This window comes from Pinus tabuliformis, chromosome 9, assembly GCF_031772625.1.
Source record: "Pinus tabuliformis cultivar Carrire ecotype Pingquan chromosome 9, CPIR1, whole genome shotgun sequence".
Lineage (NCBI taxonomy): Eukaryota > Viridiplantae > Streptophyta > Pinopsida > Pinales > Pinaceae > Pinus > Pinus tabuliformis.
The window spans coordinates 1,736,122,437-1,736,147,988 of record NC_142307.1 but is presented as its reverse complement, the minus strand read 5'-3'; positions in this window follow the sequence as shown (position 1 = coordinate 1,736,147,988).

The following is a 25,552-nucleotide window of genomic DNA, read 5'->3' as shown; positions in this document are numbered from 1 at the left end:
CAAGGACTTTGAGCCAGATCTTCTACAATCGAGTAGTTCTAGGCTGCCCTAACATTAGGGTTAATAGTCGAGCGCTTTGCGGAACCTTTTAGTATCTGAGGTATAGACTCAATAGAGGGTTGCTCAATATGAAGTGGGTTTGTGGTTTCGGGAACATATTTAGCGTTAGATGTTTCTAGTTCACCATAATCACATGCCCATGTGGTGATGTAGACATGAGAGTTCATCATATAAACATTTGAGGAATTTTCCCCTTCTTGGTTGCCCCCTGCAGAGGTACCAGTGTTCGAGTTCGCGCCAGCAAGTAATTGTTTCCCTTGGGGAAAAGGGTTAGTCAGGACAGCTTGGGAGCTATAGGACCCTTGCTGCACTAATAAGCGTTGAGCATCTTGAATCTTAGGGCAGAGGTGATTCAAATGATCTCCATTGCATAACTTGCATGGAAATTTAACCTTCTTTTTAGACTCTTTTCTACCCTCACCGGCACCGTTGTCGAGCTTGTTTGCATTACCCTTCCCTTCCTAGTTCTTCTTCTTACCTCATCCCTTCTTATTCCCATCGGATTGTTGATTTCCTTTGGGGTTAGAAGCTTGGATGGCGTTTATGGAGGTAGGTTGGGAGGGCGAAGTTGTAGACGATGTTGCCCGGTTAGAAGAAGCATTTTGTAGAGACAACTGCTGCAATTGGTTCAAAAGGTTCACCATATTTGCATCAATTGATCCAACTATACCATCGGCATGAGGGCTTGGCTTCAGTTTTGCTAAATCAACCTTGGATCTAGAAGCGTCAGGTAGGATTTTTTGAAGAGTCCCAGACTGAGAATATATCAGTTCTAATTGTTGGGCTCGAAAAATAGCTTGCTCTTCCAAATAAACACCCGAAATAGAAACATCCTTTGAGATCTCCGATTGTAATGATTTGAGAAACCATTCGAGACGAAAATCTGGTGGAATTTCGGCTTTGATAAGCCTCCTTATCCATCTCCATTCTTGGATATGATCTGAAATGTGTTTTGTCGTGTCTTGATGAAAATTGGCCAAAAGCTCAGTTCCAGCTTCATAGCGGACAGGCAACTGAAAATGGTTCAAGAAAATATTAGCCAAATCATCGAAAGAAGTATAGGTGACCCCTGGAAACTCTATATACCATTTGGCCGCATTCCTGGTTAGTGTGCGCTAAAATAACCTCAACCTAATCGAATCATCTATCAGGGAGTTGGATGAGCACCATAAGTGGAATGTGGTTACATGGTCTCCCAGGTCTTCACCATTCTTCCCTTCGAATTTTGGAATATCCGATGGAAATTTATTTGGGACCGGAGGCCAAGTTAGATTGTACCTAATTGGATCATTCGTCAATTTAGTCAAGTCTGGCAAGTTAAGCATCGCCAGAAAAGGAAGTCGTGGGACCTTGGGAATTCCGTCCGGAATGGGCGGGGTTCCCTTAGGTCTTAAAAGAATGAACTAGATTTTGAAAGGCACCATGTTGCCCGAAGTAGCTCGTAGAGCCTACTGAACCAAAGGGTGATCCTTATGGTCTAGAAAAATTCAAAGTTTGACCAACTCCTGCCGAAAATCCTCTGTAATCGATGACGTTACCCCCTAACGAAGTATTGAAAGGAGCTGACAGCCCCTGATAAGGGTTCCATGCGTTAGCAAAGAGTGAAAATTTTGAAATTAATTAACCAAAGAATATGGCACATTCCCTTGTTGGCCGAAAAATTGATTCCCAGCTCCTATCCCACTAACCACAAGGTTTGTCCAACTCTGAAAGGGGTTACTACCTTGATTTGTAAAAGGAAAGGGAATTGACCCTACTGTTAGATTGGAATGTGGTATATGACCACTTCCAAATGGGAAACCCTGAAAAGAAGCTGGTCCACTCATCATGGATGTGGAGGCGGTTGATGGTATATTCAAAGGAACCGAAGGAATACCTTGAGAGGGCATTCCAAAAGGGAAAAATCAAAAAATGGATGCATTAGCTTGAGAACTTCCACTCGTCGACGGAATGGAAGTAGACCCAAATATAGATGTGTCGGAAGTGTTAGAAGGGATGGAAATAGTTCCTCCCCCTTGCATAGATATGGGAGTCTGCATGCTCGCAACACTCGTCATGGATGCCATGCTTCCAGCAGTGGTCATCAAAGGGATAGATGTATGTGGACTTGGGCTCAAAGGCCTGTGAGTCGAAGTTTCAACGTATAACAAAATGTCTAGATGATCAGGAGGGAGAGGAGAATTCGGAGCCATAATTGACTCTAAAAGCTCTTCTACTTCAATACTATCTTCCAACTAGAATAGTACTCCAGAAAGAACTGGTGTGTTCCTCTCTAACTCTGTAGTAGTACCAGGTTTATCTTATGAACTAATGCCCCCAAGCAAAGGATCAATCTCTGATGTGCCTGTTGCCACTGGTTGGAAACCACTGGCATAATCACTCCTACACCTTCTAGGAGAAGGCTCTGGACTCGTAGATGAAAGCCCACGAAGTCTCTGAGACCATCGAGATGGTCGATCAACCACTTTGAATTATTTTTATAAAATCTACTTAAAGACTCAAGAAAATTAAAAGCTAGGCCGACTAGAAGCAGAGAACACTCACTAAAATGTCCCTAAAGATATCAACAATCAAACAACTTCCAAGTATTCCACTCCTATTGATTAGGACCAGACACCAAAATACAAGAAAGTTAATAATAAGGGCCTTCCAAAAATAGACTGGGGTAATTACGCCCCAGGCCTACTAGCGAAGGTAACAGAGGTAATTACGCTGACCTCCAGACAACAGCCTTTGTTGGTGCAAGCCCCTAAGCTTCGCAAGGGTGCCCTCCAGAAGTACTATTGAACATGATACAATGTCAACCTCAGGTGCCATGGGATTCCCCTCAACAACCACCTGTGTGGATCCCTAGGATAGGCAACTATGGTCACCAACTCGTATCAGAAGCTGGGCAAAACAATCATGAGGTAGGATCCAACAAGTAAGAGAGGGGGTATCTCTTGTCCTTATCTTCACTAACCCTCATGCTTTACTCCCAGTCATGGAGCTATCCTAGTCTCCCTAACGCTATTGGATTTCGCTCTTTAATCAAACTTCTAAGTTTTACAATTTAGAGCAGCCTTGGAGAGTTAACTCTCCTCTTGCCTAATCCAAGGCCCTAATAAACCTAAACTTGTTGGTGTATTCTGATGACAATACAAAAGTTCTAGTTTATTTTATTAAGTGCTTGATTTTTAATGGTTGTTATTTTAAGTCAAAGGGATAAATGGAAATGAAACCAATGGTGTTTATATGATGCAAAAGAAATCAATGGAAAACTAACTTATATGAATTCAATTGTTTGTTCTTCGATGAAAAGAGATCTCTACGTGGGTTCTACGAAACTTCTATAAAGCAAAAAACTTTTTCTTTTCTTTTCTTAAAACACACTTCACACACACAAAAACTAAAAAGACTACTGATGCTTTAATAATGCAAAACTAGCCTAATGCAAGGTGTAAATGAAGATGCAAGATCCTAAATTACTCTAAAAAAATGAAAGCAGTTGTTCATAACTATTTATAAGCTAACTTAAGTGTTTGAAAAGAATACAAATTTTGAATACAAAATCCTCTCCAAACAAGAAGGACAAATCCCAAAAGATTACAATTCACTTTCAAAAAAAATCGAAAGAAACCAAAATAAAACTTGGCAAAAGAAAACAAAAACAATGTTTTTTAAGATCTTTTCTTTTTCAAGAAGTAATGAAAACAACCTTTCGAAATCACTCTAAATGCCACTTAAGACTCAAAGACCGAAAGAAGAGCACAAGGAAACTTTGCAAGTTACAAATTCGACAACGAATGAAAACTTGAACAAAAAGGCTTCAACTTGTACTAAACAACCCAAACAGCAGCAAAGAGCTTTGAAAAACTGACCAAGAAGTCAGGAAAGAAACACTTTCAAATTTGTCAAAAAGAAACTTTCAAAAAGCAAGAAAAGGTATAAGGCCACAAAATGACGGAAAGCAAAGCAAGTAGACCAATAATCGAGCTTGACACTAAGATTGAAAACAATTTGTTGTTCTAGAGGACTAGAACAATCAAAAACCTCTGTACGAAGTATTGTGTGCCAAAACAAAAATCATAAAACTCACTCAAAAGCAAACATAGGCCAAATCTTTTCAAAGTGGAAGAGATTTCAAAACAGTAAGCTCGCAGAATAATAAAATTCTATAGACAGAAATTGACCACTCAGAGACTAAACAGACCAGGAAACAAATCTTTCTAGGCAGAGAGATATGAAAAAACAATGCAAAAAATGTTATATGTGATTGTGTTCAAGCATAGAGGCGTGTACACGCACTTCTGATAAAGGAAACTAGCATATACGTGGGTTCACTTCACAGAAACAAGCATGTGTACGCTACTGTAAACAGACCAAAGTGCATATACAAAGCTTTACAAGAAAAATAAAAAACAAAGCCAGATCAAAAAGATCAGACTTAAGGTATGATATTCTACTAGACCAAATAATACTGTCACAGCAAGCAAACCAAGAAATGATCCTTGATTGACACTGAACAACCCAAACTAGGAATAACACGATTGTTATCCCCAGTGGAGTTGCCAATTCTGTTACAAGAATAAGTACCCTAGGGCTTTGGGTTGAAACCCCAACAGAGCAAGAGTAGACTACAGTAAGAAACACTCATATAACTCAGCCAACATTCTTATATAAAAAAACTATGCGATAGCGACCATACCCGGATGTCCTTTGTTTGGGTAGCTCTAGCAGGGTTCAGACCCTCTACAACTCCTGATGATCTTCGAATCTGCAAATCAACCAATTCGAACATACATAGCAGAATATAGATAAAGCATTTTAATGAGAATAACTTTATATCATATAAGAAAATGATTAGTTATACATAAAAATAACATTCATACATGAATTACAATAGTATCTGATGCATAAGCAAAGTTAATCTCATGAACAAGACAACGCTTCTTTTTATTGTAGAAAGCTATAACTAACACAGAGGGAATTCACATGAGTCTTCTTCTTTCGGCTCCAAGCAGAACCGTCCTCCAGATCCATCCAGTCCCAGTCTTCAACAGCCTCCTTCCATAACCAATACCATGATATCTCAAGCAAGAGGGAGAGTATCAACAACAAGGAAACAAGGGTTTTCTGAAACTTGGGGAAGTGCTCGAAGCATAGGGATACTTCAGACTCAGTCAGGGATAATCTCAGTATAATAATTCTATCCCTTCTCCTCCTTAAGGCCTTCCCATAGAAGTCTATTTATACTTCTCCCAATGATTTTTTTAGTTGGGAAATAGTTGGGAAACAGTTGGACCACAGGCACTAGGAGGTAATCAACAGGTAAAACCATGAAATCCATCCATAATTAAGGAAATTTAATTTTTTTAAGTGTTTTAACACATATACACGGGTTGGGTATTGACTAACCCACATGTACACACTTTTATCTCAGGGAAAAGTAGTGTATAGGGAATAAAACACTATTTTTAAAATATTTGGACCAAGTCTGGAAGGACAGGTTGCCCTAGGCCATAAACCAAGCATCACAAATATCAGGGGTGGTAAATGGTGCTATAACACCTTCAGCAACAAGGCTTTAAGAAAGGTGTTGTAGACATCAATCTATACATAAAGTTTGAAGATGATAATCTACTAATTGTAGTAGTGTATGTGGACAAAATAATATTTGGCAGCAACCTGGGACAATTGGGACATCAATTTGCAAACAATATGCAAACATAGTTCGATATTTCCATGATCAAATAATTGTCCTTCTTTTTAGGATTGCAAATTTATCAATCAAAAAATGGGGTATTTATCTCCCAATCCAAATACTTACGAGAAATTTTGAATAAGTTTGGGCTGGAAGATTGCAAGCCAGTTAGCACACTTATGGTTACAAGCTGCAAATTATGCAAAGAAGACGAGGCATTGTGGGTAAATAAAACTGAGTACAAATTAATGGCAAGAAGCTTATTGCATCTCACAGCTTCAAGACCAGACATCATGCAAGCAGTGGGTCTTGTTGCCAAGCTTTCCCTCATGAAATTCATGTCATCATTGTCAAATGGATTTTCAAATATCTTCAAGGAATAACTAATTATGGACTGTGGTATGCTAAAACAAGAGAGTTTAAGTTGAAGGCCTATACTAATGCTGATTGGGTAAGAAGTATTGATGACAGGAAGATCACCTTCAATGCAACATTCTTTTTGGGAAACTGCTTAGTGTCCTGGGTCAGCAAGAAACAAGACTCCATTTCTTTATCAACTTCTGAAGCAGAGTATATTGCAGCTTCCACTTGTTGCTCACAAATTCTATGGATGAAGATTACCTTGAAGGACATTAAGTTAGATTTTAATGATCCCATTCCAATCATGTGTGATAATACTAGTACCATCACTATCTCTAAGAATCCTTTCATGCATTGAAAGACCGAGCACATCCCTATAAAGTTCCATTTCTTAAGAGATAAGGTTGCAGCTAGTGTTGTTCGACTTGAGTATGTGGCCACTAAATTCCAACTTGCTAACATCTTTACTAAGCCACTAGAAAGAGAACCATTTGAATATCTCAGGCAATAGATAGGGGTTGTGTCTCCTCCTCCTAAATGACTCAATTGTAATGTATGTTGGTAGCTACTCAGCTTGTGGGATCAATTGAATAGTAGGTTGTAGTGGTTTAGGGGGAGTTTTCAAGAGAATAATTTTCAATTGATGCCAAAGGGGGGGAATATTATTAGTGCATCGGAGAAGAACATCAATGAAGAATACCATGCCTACTTTCAGGGGACCTTATGTTGTTTCCATCAATGCCAAAGGGGGAGAATGTTACTGGTGCATCAGAGAAGAACATCAACGAAGAAGACCATGCCTAGTTTCAGGGGGAGCTTATTTTGTTTCCATCAATGCCAAGGGGGAGAGTGTTGGAAAATGGACATTGTCTGATTGCTTTGTGGCACATGGCATGTTGGCATTGTTTTCAATCGAACTAGCATTGAGGTTAGAAGCAGTAATGTTAGCATTAATGTGGCATGTTTTTTCCAAGGGGAGTTCCATGGTTGTTGTAGTTTGTGGTATAGAATCATCAGAGTAGCAGAACTATTGGAAAATCCATAAAAATATGATTGTGTTGGTCAGGGAGTCTAGGATTCCAGGCACGAGAGGAAGATTCAAGGTGAAAATAATTGAAGAGATTTTGTAACCATGTTTTAGGTAGAAAATGGGCTCAAGGACTGTATCAGACCTTCACCACTCGAAAGTGGTTTGAAAAATATTTAGAATGGTATGTGGAAGTCCATAAATGATTCTTAGGATAAAAAGTTATTGATAGTTGAAGTAAGGATCTTGAAGTCCTTAGGAGCAAGCTGAATTTCATAACCTCATAACCAAGGAAGCAGGCTAAATTTTAGAGCCAAGGAAGCAGGATGAATTTTGGAACCTCAGAACCAAGGAAGCACGTCAAATATCGAAACCTTGAATTTCAGAACTTCAGAACTTCAGAGGGTCGGAGTCTCTGGACCTCGGAGGGTCAGAATCTTGAGATGTCGAAAGGTTAGAATATTGGAAGCAGGTTGAATATTGGAACCCCAAATTTCAGAACTTCGCAACTTCGAAGGGTTAGAGTCTCGAGACATCAGAAGGTTAGAATATTAGAAGCAGGCAGAATATTAGATCCTGGAACTTTGGAACCTCGAAACCTCATAACTTCCTACAAATTCAATTCTTTTAAAAGCGTTGATGGTTGCGAGGAGTATGGATTTACAAAAGAAATAATTTGCAAAACCAATGATCAAGGGACCCTTTCTCTCTCCTTAGACGGGACACATCGAAGCAGTTGATTGGCCCTTAGGAGCTCACAATGGAAGATGACATCAGCATGTATGGAGGACATGTGGTAGTCAGTTTCAACATTATTGAGTGTCCTAATGAGGAAAATCTTTGTGACACATGTCACCACTAAGGAGATGCCATGTGGGATTGATGAAAAGAGCATGATCTCATCCTGGAAGTATATCGGAGATAGGAGATTTTGTAACTTCTCTGTAATTGCACTTTGAAAAAATTCTGATACCAGGGAGCTTCTAATGTTGGTTGGAACTTAATCATAGAACCCAAAGAACCAAGGGCATAGAGCAAGAACACAAGAAGATAATCCCTCAGCATGATCCTAAAGGGATTATCACCTAAGTGTTATGCAAACACCATGTGGGGTGTAAGAAAAGAGCATGATGTCATCATGGAAGTATATCGGAGGTCAGAGATTTCATAACTCCTTTGTAATTGCACTTTGAGAAAACTCTGATACCAGGGAGCTTCTGGTATTGTTGGCACTTGGTATTGGAGCCCAAAGAACCAAGGGTGTAGAGAATGAACACAAGGAGATAGGATCTTGGCAGGATCTTGAAGGGATTAGCACCTAAGTGCTATTCCGCTAGGAACAACACCTAGTCATATGGTGGAAAAACAATAAGAGGCGAAGAAAAAGGGGCTAAATGCCAAGCTTAGAAACTTGCGATTTCGTAACATCACCTTAATAAAGTTATGAGATGTGGGGCTCTAATATTGTATCATAGAGGTATATTAAGGATGAATGAGTCGGAAGCTAAGAGTAAATGTGCATAGAAGAGTTAGTCACTGGAATAAATAGTGATTGTCAAGATCGTTCAGTTAAGGGTGACGAGGACTACGATTTTCAGAGAAGAGTGTTGGGCTTGTCTTGAGTTGAAATAAGCTACCTCTGATCTCCCATGCATGCTTCATTGAATTAAATGAAGAATAGAGACTCAGGGACTGGAGGTTTGATCACAGTTCAGAGAAGCCATGTTGAAGTTCATTTCAAGCTCTGTGAGAAATTAATAAGCATGGAAGAACCCCCTAGGAGTAGATATTGACTTAGATTTAATTATTTGCATGGATAATCACACAAGGAACCCATTATTTGAATTGATTATGTTGTAGCCATAGCTAGTGAGTGAACGAAGCCCATTCTTTTAGTTAATGTTGTAGCAACAGAATTCAATAAATGAGACACAATAGCAGGATGGAGAAGCCATGCATAGGTATGCTTTAATAGTGTGAATGGTAGAGTGATGACTAACAGAGACTGCATTGTTCATTGTGTGACAGGGGAACAAAACTTTTGATTACAGAAGAGTAAATTTGGAGGAATATAGTATTGTAGTGTGAATTGAAGAGCGTGGAGTGGAGTATGCGGAAGCTGTGAAAATTGCCCAAGTGTTAAAATGAGACATAATGTTATAGAGGGTTGTGATTAGAGCTGAAGGAGCAGGAAGGAGCACAATTCAGAGGACATCTGTAGTGAATCAGATTTGTATTTCTACGTATATGTATTTGTCCCTGTTTTTAGTTTGAAAATTGTATGAAAGGTAGAACAGTGGCTAGAGAAGGTGGTGGCATGCATTCATAAGAGGTTGGTGCCTCTTGGCAAGTAGGGACTTGCTATCTTAAGGGGTTGGTGCCTCCTGTGAGTGGGTGTTCACAAAAAAATGATGTAATTTAATTAGGTTCTTAATTTACATCATAACAACAAACAGATTGGTGGTTTTCTCCTTTTGGGTTTCCAAGTAAAAACAATTGTGTCAATATGTGTATGTTTCTCATGTGATGGATTGTATGTACATGTGAATGCCTTATATTGTTGGTCATTTGTATTGTGTATGAAATATCTCACACGTAACTTACTGTATTGAAAAGAGTCAAAGACTTAAAATTCAAAAGAACATCACTATTATTGATTCACCTCCCCTCTCACTAATTCCTTATTCCAGGAAAACCTTCAAACTTGAATAAAAACTTGACCTAGACTGACCATAACATACCAGGGATTTTGTCAAACACATGGCATACATGTAAGCTAAAGGTCATGAATGCATATCTGATCATAAAAGTATGATATTCATCTGAGAATCACCGAAATTCCCTTATGCCCTCTCCACATAGTTGCAACAACACTTATCAGTCCATATATTCATCAATCGATCAATAGCTAAAAAATTCATGACAAGAGTCGCAAATGATACACATTATATAACTAGATTATAACCATAAAATAAGCAACATATAAACCATGGTAGAATAGCCATAAGAATACCATCATAATAAATACATATATTCATAGATCACCATAGGAAAATACCAACAAAGTCAAGGACTTCCACGTACCATCTGACCATAGATTGGGCTGAACTAAATCTCTCTTTTAGCCAATCACCCCCATGCCATATTGTAAGCATCAATGTGATATCTCATGGAATAAACCAAGACAAACCAAATCAGGGCTTCCAAAGGCCAAACCACCTAAACCCTCAACCAGTAGTTCCACCTCGCGATCAGACATCGCTAACACCAACTTGAATGGTCTCTACCCAATTTTTCAAGGCTCGAGGAACTAGTAACTCAAACCACATCCTTCCAGGGCTTCTAGAGTGTTTTTCCAACCCGGCTCTAGGGACTTGTAACTCACCCCACCAAGAGCTCAGAAGCATTTTTACCAACCTAGGATTCAAGACTAGTAACTTAACCCAAGTTATTACAGGGCTTCTAAATCTTTTGTTCCAACCCACAGCCATAAGAAATTATGAGCACCAATCATAAAACAATCAAGTGGAAAAACCCACAACACCATGGCTATCTAGGAAATGGAAAGGTAAGGCTAAAACTATTGTCAATCCAGGCAAATCTCCATGCTAATGACAATAAATATCTAGAAAATCACATGCATATACCATGCATCTAGAAATTAGCAAGGAAAACACATATGCAACCTGTTACCTGCAAAGAAATCTAGTTGTAGCCACTAATCCACCTATTCCTTTGTGTTTTCCTACTTTTCTTTTCCTTCTTTGTCCAAATCCAAGAATGCTCTAAGTGTGTAAGAGTATGATAGAGTGAGATAGAAGAGATATCCAAAGCTAAAATGATAAAAGTTGTGAACTGATCCTCACAAGCCTTTTATCACTGAGGCCTTTATTTTCTTCATTTTCCTTCATTTTTCCTTCATTTTTCCTTTGATTTTCCTCACATGCAAATATGTGACCCTTCATCTCCCTTTTCTCCTATTTTCCTTTATTTTCATAAATAAAATTCCAATTAATGCCTCTTTTCCTTTTCCAATGCCTTTGCCAATTTCCATAGCCATTAACTAATCGCTAGTGATACCCATCATTACCAACATTCATCTTGGAATATGTGTCTCATGAACTTGGTCCTATCTTATTTACATAGAAAATCAACCATGGGATGTTACAAACCCCTCCCCCTTGAGGAACACCATGCTTGGTGTTCAATGACACTTATAAACCATCAAAACACATGTTTCCCATGGAGATTTATAACACAGCTTGATGCAACATTTACACCATACCATACTATTAATACCATGGCCATCATAACATGAACACCATACCACTTATTGGAGCTTTATAACACAACTTGATGTGGTATTTACAACATACATATGCATATACATATAACCAACACAACATAAAACACATATACCAAAATACATATGGTCAACTGGTGAATAAAGTGTAGGTTTTAACCTCATATAGAAATTACCTGCATATGAATTCTAAAACACAGAAAAGAAACAATAGTGGCAACATAACACATAGAACAAATATACACAGAGATTTTCCCCTGGATCCCAAAACCGGGACTACCAAATTGATTTTTCATTATGTTCCTTTCAATGTTACAATACATATATATACATGTTGAAGCATCCAATACCATGGACCGGAAACCATCGCGCCCAAAAACATGTGTGAAAACCATGCACAAAAACATAGGAGGTCTGCCCACCTAACATAGGGTCCAAAAAAAATTTCCCCAGGGTGCTGCCCTGAACCCCGTAGAGGGGGGGCTAAGCACCCCCCTCAAACCCCCTATGACCCCCCTGCTATGAAATTTTTGCAACAAAGGGGGGGAGGCCCAGTTTAACTAGGGAAGCTAATTGTGGAAAGAATATAACACAACCCAACATAAAGAAGGATACATAGCCTAGTTCTGATCAACCATCTCCCATGTAGCTTCATCGGGCCCAAAGTTCTTCCACTGCACTTTAACCTACTCGATTGCTTTGTTCTGAAGCATGAGTTGTTTCCGCTACAATATGCATTGTGGTTTTGGATGGAATTCTCCCTCTGGTACCACCTGCAATACAAACTAACCAATCACATGATCACCATCCTAGACATACTGCTTAAGCAATGAAACATGGAAAACATCATGGACTTCAATGTCGAAGGCAGTGCAAGTTTGTAGGCCACTATTCCAATCCTCTCAAGGATTTCAAAAGGCCCGCAATACCGAGGTGCTATCTTAGCACATTATCCAATACTCAAGGAGATATTATTGGGCTTGATACGCAAGTATACATGTTCCCCATCCTAGAAATTTTTAAATACCCTATGTTAATCTACATAACTCTTTTTCCTATCTTGTTCTTCCTTTAGATTATTCTTGATAAACTAAATTTCCTTTTCTATCTCTAATAACATGTTTGGTCCAATCAATGCTTTGTTTACTGGATCACTCCAGTTGATGGGAGTATTACAACTCCACCCATAAAGTCCCTAAAATGGACTCATCTTCAATGAGTCATGATACCCATTATTATACACAAACTCTACTAGTGGAAGATACTCTTCCCACTTATGTTATTGATGCATGACATACATCCTCAACATGTCCTCAAGAATCATGTTAACCTTTTATGTCTATCCATTTGTCTATGGGTGATAAGTTTTACTAAAGACTAACTCTATCCCCAACCCTACAAACAACTCTTTCCAAAACCTAGAAGTTACCTTGGCATCTTTGTTGGATACAATATTCTTAGGAACACCATATGAAAATATGAGCTACCTCACTATCTGCATTCATAGACTTAACAACAATGAACTGAGCTACCTTACTTAACCTATCAACCACAACCATGATAGAATCAGGTTGTTTCAATGTCCTCAACAAACCTGTGATCAAATCCAAGGAAATGACCTCTCATTTCAAGTCTGGAATAGGAATTGGCTACAATAAACCACCTGGGTGCTTGCACTATCCTTTTTCCTATTGAAAATCCAAACACCTTGCAAAGAAATCATCCACCTCTTCTTCAAATTTGGCCAATAGTAGAACTTCTTCACATTTGTTAGAGTCTTCTGATATCCTAGGTGACCTTAATATGGCTTGAGATGAAATTCCTCAAGATAAGCTTCTTAAGCTCGTTGTTGTCTAAGATGATAATCCACATCCTGATCACATGTACCCTACTATTGTAACCTGTGCTTAAGCTGCGGTACCAGTCATCCTACTGTCCTACCTGCAATATCTGCTCCTACAAGTCTATCCCATATGAACTCATAGTTATATTGTGTTTTACTTGTACTCTTCTACTAGGAGCATCTGTAACCATGTTCTACTTACCCTTAATGTACCTGATCTCAAAGTCAAATGCAATGAGCATAGCTATCCACCTAACCTACCTAGCATTCAAATTAGGTTGGTCAAACAAGTATCTCAACCCACTATGATCACTCATCAAAATGAAACTCTTGCCAGGAATATATTTTCTCCACATCTTCAATGCACTAATAATCACTTCCAACTCAAGATCATGAGTCACATAACTCTTCTCATGCTCATTCAGTTTCCTTGACTCATAGCATACTACATGTCCTTCTTGCATCATAACTCTACCAAGCCCTCTCTTTCAAGCATATGTACATACCACAAACTCTTTATCTCGATCTGCAATCTTTAGAACTCAAGCATTTGTAAGCAACTGCTTCAAATGCTCAAAACTAGCTACACATTCCTCTATCCATTCAAACTTCTTCCCTTTCCTCTGCAAATATGTAATAGGATAGGAAATCCATGAGAAGTTTCTGGTGATCCTTCTGTAGTAACCTACTAATCCCATGAATGATCTAACCTCATCCACGTTCCTAGGAGTTTCCCACTCCATGATAGCTCTGATCTTTTCTGGGTCCACTTTTATGCCTTCCTTGGAAACAACATGTCTTAAATAATGAACTTTTGTCTAAAAGAAACTACATTTAATAAGTTTGGCATACAATTGATGCCCTCTCAACAATATTAACATTGTTGCCAAGTGTTCTGCATGCTCTTCCTCATTCTTAGAATATATCAATATGTCATAAATGACTATTATCAAAAACTTGTCCAAATAAGGATGCAACACACTATTCATCAATCACATGAAAGTAGTTGGAGAATTAGTCAAACCAAAAGGAACTGCAACAGACTCATAATGTCGATATGTGGTATGGAATGCAGTATTGTAAATGTCTTCTTCTTTGATGTGTACCTGATGATATCTTGATCTCAATTCAATCTTCAAAAACAATTTTGCTCCCTTAAATTGATCAAACAAGTCATCAATTTGTGGAAATGGGTACCTATTCTTGATCATCACCTTGTTTAGCTACTTGCAATCAATGCATAACCAGAGAGTATCAACCTTTTTCTTCACAAACAACACTGGTGCACCCCTTGGTGATACACTTAGCCTAATGTATCCCTTGTCTAGCATTTATTTAAGTTGCAACTTCAATTCCACCAACTCTGGAGAGCTCATCATGTATGGGGTCTTAGATGTTGGTGTTTCTCCTGTCATCATCTTAATAGAAAATTCCACTTCCCAATGAGGCGATAACTCTAAAATATCTGCTATAAATACATCCTAAAATTGTTGTAAAACCGGATATCTCTCCAACACTTCAGCATCGTCAAAATCCTTACCTTTATCACTATAAATATTAACTACAAACAACACACACACGTTTCTGCTACTACACTTCACCTACATATTTGTAACCATTCTCACCAATGTAGGCTTCTTCTTAACCTGCAAGATTATCTTCTCTCCATTATCATCCAAGAACTCAATAGCCTTATCATAGAAATCTACCTTAGTCTCGTGATTGTACAACCAATCCACACCCAACAACATATTATATGATCCCAAAGAAATCACATTTAGGTGTGATGATGTAGACATACCATTAAGATCAAATGCACAAGATCTTACCCAATGATGAACACTTTTCTTCGTACCTGTAACCAACTGCACTAACCAAGACCCTACATGCACTTATTTATTCAAGAAACACTTATCCACTAGGTCCGGAATGATATAATTATCATTAGATCTAGGGTCAATCAAAATAGAAACAACTTAATCACAAGGAATACCTTCCATCTCAATATTATATGCCTGATGATCATCATACCTATTATCCAATGTTGCATAAATCTGAGGAATACTTTGTCCAAAATCCCTAATTGTTTGTGCCTCCTGAGCACTATAAATTTGAGGTCTGTCACCCTAATGTTGTGGAAAATCTCTCCTGGAATGATCCTTTCCACAATTCCAACACTGCAAAGGCTTCCTGCCATCACCCTTGTTCTACTCCTCAAACTGAAATCACTGTCCTCTGTCAACTACATTGAATTTATTGTATGGCACTACATTCTCCTTATTACCTACATCTTGTGGTCTTCCTCGCTTCTTATCCCATTTTACTTTAGTCTTTTCATTCATTCCACTGATAAATCTCTGAAATGTTGTCTTCTAATCCTTAAGATAAGGCACATACCTCAACAACTCTAGGAACTTAGTCGTGTACTCTTCATTTGTCATAGATCCCATCTTTAGCTCATAGAACTCCTTGGCCTTTCCATAATAGTACCCTTTTGGCAAGTAATTCTTCCTAAAGAGTCTCTTGAATTCATGCCAATTCAACTCCTTTGTCCTGATGTCTTTGACATGCTTCACATATTCCCACCAGATGTCATATTTCCCTTTGAGATTGAAAATAATTATCCTAGCCTTCATGTTCTCTATATAGTCATGCAGCCCAAAGAAATTTTTCATCCCAAGCAACCATGCTGCTGCATCTTCCGGATTCTACAAATCTCCATCAAATGTAGTTGGCTTGGATTTCTTGAACTCATCTAGAAAGTATCCCCTCAAGATGATCTTCTTGAGCTCATTGTTGTTAGGCACATAAATGTTGTCCCCAGATCTGACCAAACCATCTACCGTGAGATGATAGTCCACATTCTGTTCACCTGTACCCTCATATTGTATCTTGTGTTTAAGCTGTTGGTACTTGTCATCTTGTTGTCTTGCCTACAAGATCTGACCCTGTAAATTTTTCCCATATGAACTCATAATTGCTATGTGTTTTACCTATATTCTTCTACTAATAGCATATGCAACCCTATTCTCTTTACCCTTGATTTACCTGATCTCGAAATCAAACTCATTGATCATAGCCAACCACCTAGCTTATCTGGCATTCAGATTAGGTTGGTAAAATAAGTATCTCAATCCATTGTGATCACTCATCAATACAAACCTCCTGCCAAGAAGATAATGCCTCCATATATTCAATGCATGAATGATTGCTGACAACTCAAGATCAGGTGTCACATAAATATGCTCATGTTCATTTAGTTTCCTTGATTCATAACACACTACATGTCCTTCCTGCATGAGAACCCAACCAATTCTTCTCTTGCAAGCATCTATGCATACCACAAACTCTTTTTCCCAATCTACAATCTTTAGAACTATAGCATTTGTAAGCAATTTTTTCTACTATTCAAAACTCACTGCACATTCCTCTGTCCATTCAAATTTCTTTCCTTTTCCCTACAATGATGTAATAGGATAGGAAATCTGCAAGAAGTTCCTAATGAACCTCTTACAATAACCTACTAACCCCATGAATGATATGATCTCATCCACATTCCTAGGAGCTTCCCATTCCATGAAAGCTTTGATCTTTTCTGGATCCACTGTTATCCCTTCCTTGGACACCACATGCCCCAAATAATGTACCTTTTTTTGAAAGAAACTACATTTACTAAGTTTGGCATACAATTGATGTTCTCTCAACAGTTTTAACACTGCTTCCAAATGTTCATCATGCTCTTCCTCATTCTTAGAATATATCAATATATCATCAATGAATATAATCACAAACTTGTCTAGATAGGGGTGAAACACACTATTCATCAAACACATGAAAGTAGTTGGAGCATTATTCAAACCAAACATAACCACAACAAACTCGTAGTGCCCATACCTAGTCTGGAAATAAGTCTTGTAGATTTCCTCTTCTTTGAATTGTACCTTATGATATACTGATCTCAAATTGATCTTCTAAAACACCGCTTCTCCCTTCAACTATTCAAACAAGTCACAAATCCTTGGCAACAGATACATGTTATTAATCGTCACCTTCTTCAATTGTCTGTAATCAATGCATAACCTGAAAGTATCATCCTTATTCTTCACAAACAACACTAGTGCACCCCAAGGAGACACACTTGGCCTAATGTATCCCTTGTCCAACATTTCCTTCAACTGCAACTTCATTTCTACTAACTCTAGAGTATTCATCCTGTAAGGTGCCTTTGATGTTGGTGCTACCCCTGGTTCCAACTCAATAGAATGTTCCACTTCCCTATGAAGGGGTAACTCTAAAATCTCTGTTTTGAACAAATCCCGAAGTTGTTGTAAAACAAGATACCTCTTAAAGACTTCCACACCCTCAACATCCTTACCTTTATCACTGGAAATATGCACCAAAAATAATACACACCCTTTCCTACGACTACACTTTTCCAGCATAATTATAACCATTCTAACTGATGTTGCCTTCTTCTTACCCTGTAAGATTCTTTATTCCGCATTATCATCCAAGAACTCAATAGCCTTTTCATAACAGTCCACCTTAGTCCTGTGAAGATACATCTAATCCATATCCAGAAGCACCTTGTATTATCCCAATGGAAGCACATTTAGATGCACTGATGTAGACAAGCCATTTAGCTCAAATGCACAATCTCTTACCCAATGATGAACTCTTTTCTAAGTACATGTAGCCAATTGTACTAACCAAGACTCTGCATGAACTTATTTATTCAAACCACACTTCCACCAGGTCAGGATTAACATAATTATATTATATCCAGGGTCAATCAAAATAAAAACAAATTCATCACAAAGCTTACCATCCTTGATAATAGATGCCTGATGATCAGAATATGTTATCCAATGCTACATAAATATGAGAAATACTCTCTCCAACATCCTCCACTGTGTGTGCCTCCTAATCACTATAAATATGTGGTCTGCCACCCTGATGTTGTGGGGAATCTCTCCTACGATGATCCTTGCCACAAGTCCAACACTGTAAAGCCTTCCTTCCATCACCCTTGTTCTGCTTCTCGGACTGAAATCCTTATCCTCTATCAGATGCATTGAACTTCTTGTGCAGCGCTACATTCTCTTTCGTACCTATGTCTTGTAGTCTTCCTCAATTCTTATGTCATTTTCCCTTAGTCTTGTCATTACCTTTCCAATCCTATTTAGTCTCATATTTGTGCTTTGATTATTCATATCAGTGTTTCAACTTTCTGAGGGATTCCTCCAGTGATCTAGGCTCGTCAAAATAAATCTTGTATTTTTCAATGATACGGGAAACCCACTGATGAATCTTTGAATATTTGTTTTCTCATCCTTAATATAAGACACATAGTTCAACAACTCCAAGAATTTTCTACTATAATCCTCATCAATCATAGATCCCATCTTCAACTCATAAAATTCTTGTGCCCTATCATCATAGTACCTTTCAGATAGATACTTTTTCCTGAAAAGTCTCTCGAACTCACTCCAAGTCAACCCCTCTTCCCAGATGCCTCTAAAATTCTTCACATCGTCCCACCAAATGTATGTTTTACCTTTAAGACTGAAGGTATTTATCTTGGCTTTCATGTTTTCTGAATAGTCATGCAATCTAAAGAATTTTTTCATCTCAAGCAACCAATATTTTGCATCCTATGACTTCTTCATTTCTCCATCAAATAGAGGGGGCTTCGCTTTCGTGAACTCTTCTTGCAAATATTGATTCTCCCTCCTATATGGGTGGCGGTGGTGATGACCATACTATCTCTCTAAACCAGAACTATGATAGAACCCATGATCACCACCCCTCTAGTCAAGTGTATCTAGAAATCTACCATCTCTTACTATATCCTCTCTATCAAACTTGTGTCATGATCAAGACTTGCTTCCATATGCACCATTTTTCATTTCCTCCTGTCCATGACTAATCCTAAGTGGTCCATGTCTCTACAAATCTGATAACCTTTGAAGAATCACTGCATTGACCTCTACTTGGTTCTCTAGTGGCCTAGAAATTATTTCCTATGATTGAATGATCCTATCATTATCTTCCTTACAACTCATGATCTCTGCTTTCAAAATTCTCAATGTATATACTATGTGAGGGGAGTACTCATCACCATGTTTCTCATCTAATAAATAGAGAGAATCACGTGAATTGTAGTCCACCATTTTACTTGCCATATTTTATCTTCTACTTCCTGCAAACATACCATGTTATATAAACCAAATACAAACATAATCAACATACCTCAGTGAAGTTCAAGGGAGGCTATCCCATCTGCAAGATCAATATATATTAACACGACACATGTATATATATATGGAGGCTATCCCATCTGCAACATCAATCTAGATTAACACGATATATATATATATGCCAACATCATGCATGACAACACCAACTGCATACCATGACCTCATGCACAACAATAATAACCGCAACAATACATGCATAACAAACATATAGACACTAACATACATGCATGACAAACACATTCTACCTATCCAGTCCAAGTGTTGAACATGGGAGCTCTGATACCATTCTGTAACCACCCCTCCGATATCTACACAGTTTCATTGATCTGCCAGGTTAAACATGAGAGGAGGAGATACTATGAGATGACTCAACCTATTAAGTACAATTAAGGAAGTGGAATCGATAAACCGAAACTTTATTGACCTTCCTCAGGAGCTACAAGACCCTCAAGAGCCAAACAACCACTCCAGCTGCCATAACCCTGAGTTAACTTGCCTTTTTAGGGATCTAGACTCCTAATTGCTTGCATAACAAGGCAATCTAATGGCTATAACCCTCCAGTCACATGGATAACCCTACCTCCTAGCAACTGTAGTCTATATTTCTCAGTTTTGAGCATGCAACCCCAGAATCTGAGCGACTTTTAGGGCTAGTATCTATAACTCTACCCAAAACTTGATATAAATTTCCAGAATGTTGAATAACACAACGAAAAATCCATTAATGCAAAACTTAGTCAATAACTTGACCTATCGAGGCCTAACCATGACAGACATTTCACCAAACACATTGTGAATATGTAATCTACAGGTCATAAATGCATATCTAAACATAGGGTTTTGATACTTATATAAGAATCATCAAGAAGATCTAATGCCATCTCACAATAGCTACAATAACATATATTAGGTCATACATTCAATAACCATTCATTTACCAATCAAAACATGTTAAGATCGATACCTAGAATGTGACATGAAGCCATGCTTATAACGAGCATATAACCATAATAATAAGAATGATAGAACAACCATAAAAGCCACATAATAAAAAGTATAAATAATTATGAAATAGAAGAGGAAAAGAGCTCTTATTAACATATTAAAAATCCAACCAAGTCAGGGATTTCCACGTACTACCTAACCATATATTGAGTTGAACTGAATTTCTCTTTCCACCAATCACCTCTGTGCCATATTCCAAAGCATGAATGTGGGATCTCATGGAATAAACCAAAACAGGGCTTGTGGTGAAATAAAATTATAAGTGTAGACACGAACGAATTCCTTTAGCCCGATGATGGGTCTAGCCACAACAGATACATTCTATTGAAGATTTCCTTAGGTTAGAACCAATTAGGAGGGCCTACCTCTTAGTCTACTTATCCTCGATGATGTCCTTGATTGGTCGCTCCAGCTATCTCTCGCTTCCTTCTTCAAGCACATGAAACAAGTAAACAACAGAAAAAACAAACGTGACAATAGACAAATTGTAATTCAACCTACTTAACAAGTCAAGAAACATTAAGCCATGAATATGTAAGATGACAAAACATGTAGGAAATCAATCGATAATTGAATATATTAATATCAAAGAGAGATTACAACCATTTGTCTTGATGTTGCAGTCCTCCTCTGACAAGACCAGGTTCCCACACACTTCTGCTAACATTCCATGATGGCCTCAATCAAAATTAGTTTTAAAGCTCTTCCCTTTAGGCTTCACTCCAAACCAAATTACACTTCTCCTTCACACAACTAGATAGCTACAACTAGTAATAGCTTGTTGTCTACTCCAAACCAAAATAGTATAAGCACACCAATATCAACACTTCAACACTAACACTAGCTTGTGCTTGGGAAAAAGGGAGGTTTATATAGGATGAATGGATGGGAAATGGATCCTCTTCTCATGGGAGAAAGGATTATCCCTTGAGGTAGTTCCATCATTATAGGAGAAAGGAGACCAAACTAACATCCTCGACCCCATCCGACCAAAACCATTTACCAGGCTTCTGTTACGAAGCTTCTAGAGCAGGAAGCTTCAGCTCCTAATTTAAAAAACTTTCCATAACAAGACTGGCGCGACTAAAACATAGTTCACTCACTCCAGTCAGTGTGAGGAGTAGTGCTAATCTCTGCACATCGGCGCAGGGGAGACAAAGGTCATTAGCACTTGTCTTGTAAATTGAGCAAAACAGAAGTTTTAGGGAAAATGGTGCAAAAGGGAATTGATCTGCTCATGAAGAGGGACATAATGGGAGTTTCTTCATGAAAGCAAAGCATGCGGGGTTCATTGTAGAGGTCCTCTAGGATCAAGGAACGAGGAGTACGGGTACAGTGTTATGAAACCAGCTCACAAAAAGATAGAAAAGATAGATCAACGCCTTAGAATTCAGCCTCTTCGAGGGGGCAACCTCCTTTACATTACATAAATGAACAATTCTTGGATGATTCAAATGACAAAACCTCCTTTCTATATATAGGAGTCTAAGGGGTCACAATGTTGTTGGGAAAAGTATCCAATTCGGAATGCCCCTATCCCACTCTAAGAGGTGATAGTGCCTTAGCAACAAACGAAGTAAACTAATTGAGTATTCTTCTTTATGAAATGTAAATTAGGAAGAAGGATCTAACTAACCTGTGTCTTTCGCTAGTTTGTCGATCCAAATCACTCCTCTCTTCAGTAGCTCCCAGCTTCTTGCTCCTTCACTGGCCCAGCTTCACCGAATTCCTGCAAGATCACAAGAGAGAGAAACTACACAAAGATACAGGTATACATTCATAAAAAGCTCGAGATCAGATTAAGCTAAACATGTAAGCATAAGAAAACATCATTGGTATACAACATGTAGGAGAAACTCAAATAGTTTATTGATATGATAATAAAGTCCAAGAGGAGATACAACCAAGTGAGTTCCGATCCAGCATCTACCTCCCAGCAAAGGAATCCCTTCCTCTCCTCCAACAAAGCATAAATCACCCAATATACTAATCTCAATCTCAAACCAATAGCAATTCTCTGCAAAGTACAAAATTCCAGCCTCCTGAACCTCTGGGTGAGAGATCCATATATAGATGTAAGTAGAGAGGATGAGTCAGCTTATGTTTTGACTTGTGGCTTCTCTCTGTCAGTTCTTGCTTCCACTTGGAGGTTGAGAACCTCTTACTCATCACTAGTCGAATTCATTGAGGCAAGTGTCATTGGAGAAGATTTTGGAAGCTTCCAGGGTCTTTCCACCTCGTTGAATGAGCTTGCCATTTGTCATTTCCCGCTCAGCTCACCCTGGTAGTGCTTCCACCTGTGTTGCAGTGCACCTAGCCAGTGTAGATTCTAGATTTCAATGCAAGCAGCTAGTGGAGCCTCTGAATTGATCCTGAATTGACTATTTCTGAGTGGTTTTTGGTGGAGAACTTCTGGGAGAAGCTGTCATTGGTTGACCTTGTTCCTTTAGGAGCTGTAACAACATCTTTAGGGACTTTGGATCCCTTGAATTATGGACATTTCATGCTTATAGCTGTAAGGCACAAAAATGTCTATAACAGTTGCCCCCTAAAGTATGAGGACGTTTATCGGGTGAAATGCTTTATTAGGAGGATCCGAAGTTCATTCAATGCTGGGAGGAGACCTGTAATAAGATACAATACAATACATTATTTTTCATACTGTTTTCATGATCTAGCTGAGGCGGGCATTCCCATGCTCAGCTTTATGAATTCATTTTTGTGTACATAGGATAGACAATTGTCTGATGATAGACTGATGATCCTGCTGAAATCATCATCCTTTGGTAGGATGATTGTATGTGCTGCAATGTTGTACATGTCAATTTCTTTATTTTTCCTGAATATATATCGCATCCCGGATGGATGAAACTAGATCCGGGGTCTTCAAAATCGTTCGATCTTCACTCTAAGTACAAGTCGATCCATGTGAGAAATGTTCTGAAGTCGAACATGGAAAGACATCGCTTGATTACTGGTCAATGATGTAAACCGTTAACAAGCGCGAGAGGAATCACCGATAATGATAATGACCCTCAAGGTACTGCAGTACAATTCACGTGGTGTGAATAAAGGACTTGGCGTTGAACACCACGCAAAATCTTTCGGTCGAAGGTCATTGATGTATACCTGTCGTCGGAAGTGAGAAACTTGCCATTGAGGCATGCAAGCTTCAAAGTACTGAAGGGGGTGTTCCTAGATCAACTTCTTGGATAATGAGTTGATGTCGACAAGAAGCGATCCGTCAAAGGAGGGACTTGATGTATCCCACATCAGTGACACGGAATGGATCAAATGATTTTTATGGAGGTGAAAACGATCTGATGATATATGGTTCAAGGTGGCGATCATCAAAAGAATGAAGGATAATGTATGGTAGTGGATGGAACACGGTTGACTTCTCTGGATGACTTCTCTTGAACATATCGGCGACACTTGTGTGATGGATTGGTAGCATTTACCCCAAATGTGGATGGTATGGCGAGACCATGGCGATGTGACCGGTGAATGAAACAACCCAACCCGACTCAGGCACGGAGTGGAAGTGTCATGTTCAAGAGCGACTTGCTACCAATAAAGTTCTTTGAGTTTCTTCCCAATTTTTCCCCAGTCATTGCTGACCAGTACCTCTTTATTTTTGTCAAGATTGAGGAGGATAACATATGCTTGTTCTATAATTTGCCCTTCGGGCAAACCCATCGCTATGTTTTAACGAGCCTAGCGATAGTGAAACTCGTTCTCGTCTAAAGACAAGTTTGTCGCTATTTAATGTTTTTAACGAGTCTAACGACAAAGATAACTCGGTCCTTTTCATTTTTAGAGAGTCTAAAAAGGTACGTAAAGTCAACTCCGAAATTCCTTTTTCGTCATCTAATCCCTTAAGTCCGAAAAAGTATAAAACAATACAGAAGGGATGAATTTTCGATAGTTTTTACGAGCCGAACAAAACAAGCGCTCGATCTTTTTGTGCAATAATCCCTCAGGTCCAAAAAGATTAAAATCTAGAGGAGGGATAGCACTTCCGGTCGCTTTAACGAGCTGGAAGGCCAAAACTCGGCAATCTTTTCATATTTTACGAGTCAGATGAAAAGAGCTTAAAGAAGACTCGTCTTTTGAGGAACGAGTGATAAAATGGGTTAGCAGCTGATTCCAGGTAAGGGTTTGGAATTTTCCAATCACGGTAGTGTCACAAGGATGGCTAGTGAAATCACTCTTTCCAGCTGTTCCTCAAAATGGGTAAACAATCAATATGGAGGTGAACGATCAGCCAATGGAAAAGTGGAGGTGACGGTGCAAACACGACCAAGGCTTTAATGGCTGATAATGTTACATTCACAGTGGTTATTTACCGGAGGATAGTTCATTTTTTAACGAGCTTAAACGCGGAGAAACACTGCTCAGTCTTATGTTTATTTTTTAACGAGCATGAACTATGTGCTAAAACTGATCGATCTTATGTTTATTTTTTAACGAGCATGAACTATGTGCTAAAACTGCTCGATCTTATGTTTATTTTTTAACGAGCATGAACTATGTGCTTAAACTGCTCGATAACATGGTATAGTTTTTATTTTTTACCATAAATAGCTTTGCCTTTTCAAAGATGGTATTGTACCCTCAATTGCTGCATCAAACTAGTTAGAAATGAATAACATTTGCTTGAAAATGAGATTAAAACACTAATATTTCACTTTGAACTACGTAAAAAGCTATTAAAAAGTGTTTTTACCTCTCATTTTACCATTTCATTTGAACTTGGTTTGTTGGAGTTTTGGAGGTGCCTCTTCCCCCTTGATTTTCATCAGCTGATTTCGGGAGATTCTGTGGACGATTCTCGGCGCCGTCTGGACCAGGTAGGAGCTAAACCTGAGCTCTTTCATTTCATGGTTTCCTTTCTGCATTCTGTGCTTGATTTCCTGTTTTTCTGAGCCCCTGGGGTTTGATGGGGTCGCTCTGCCATCAGCGCACCTTGTGCACTCGAAACCTGCGTTGAATGTCAAGTAGCATGAAG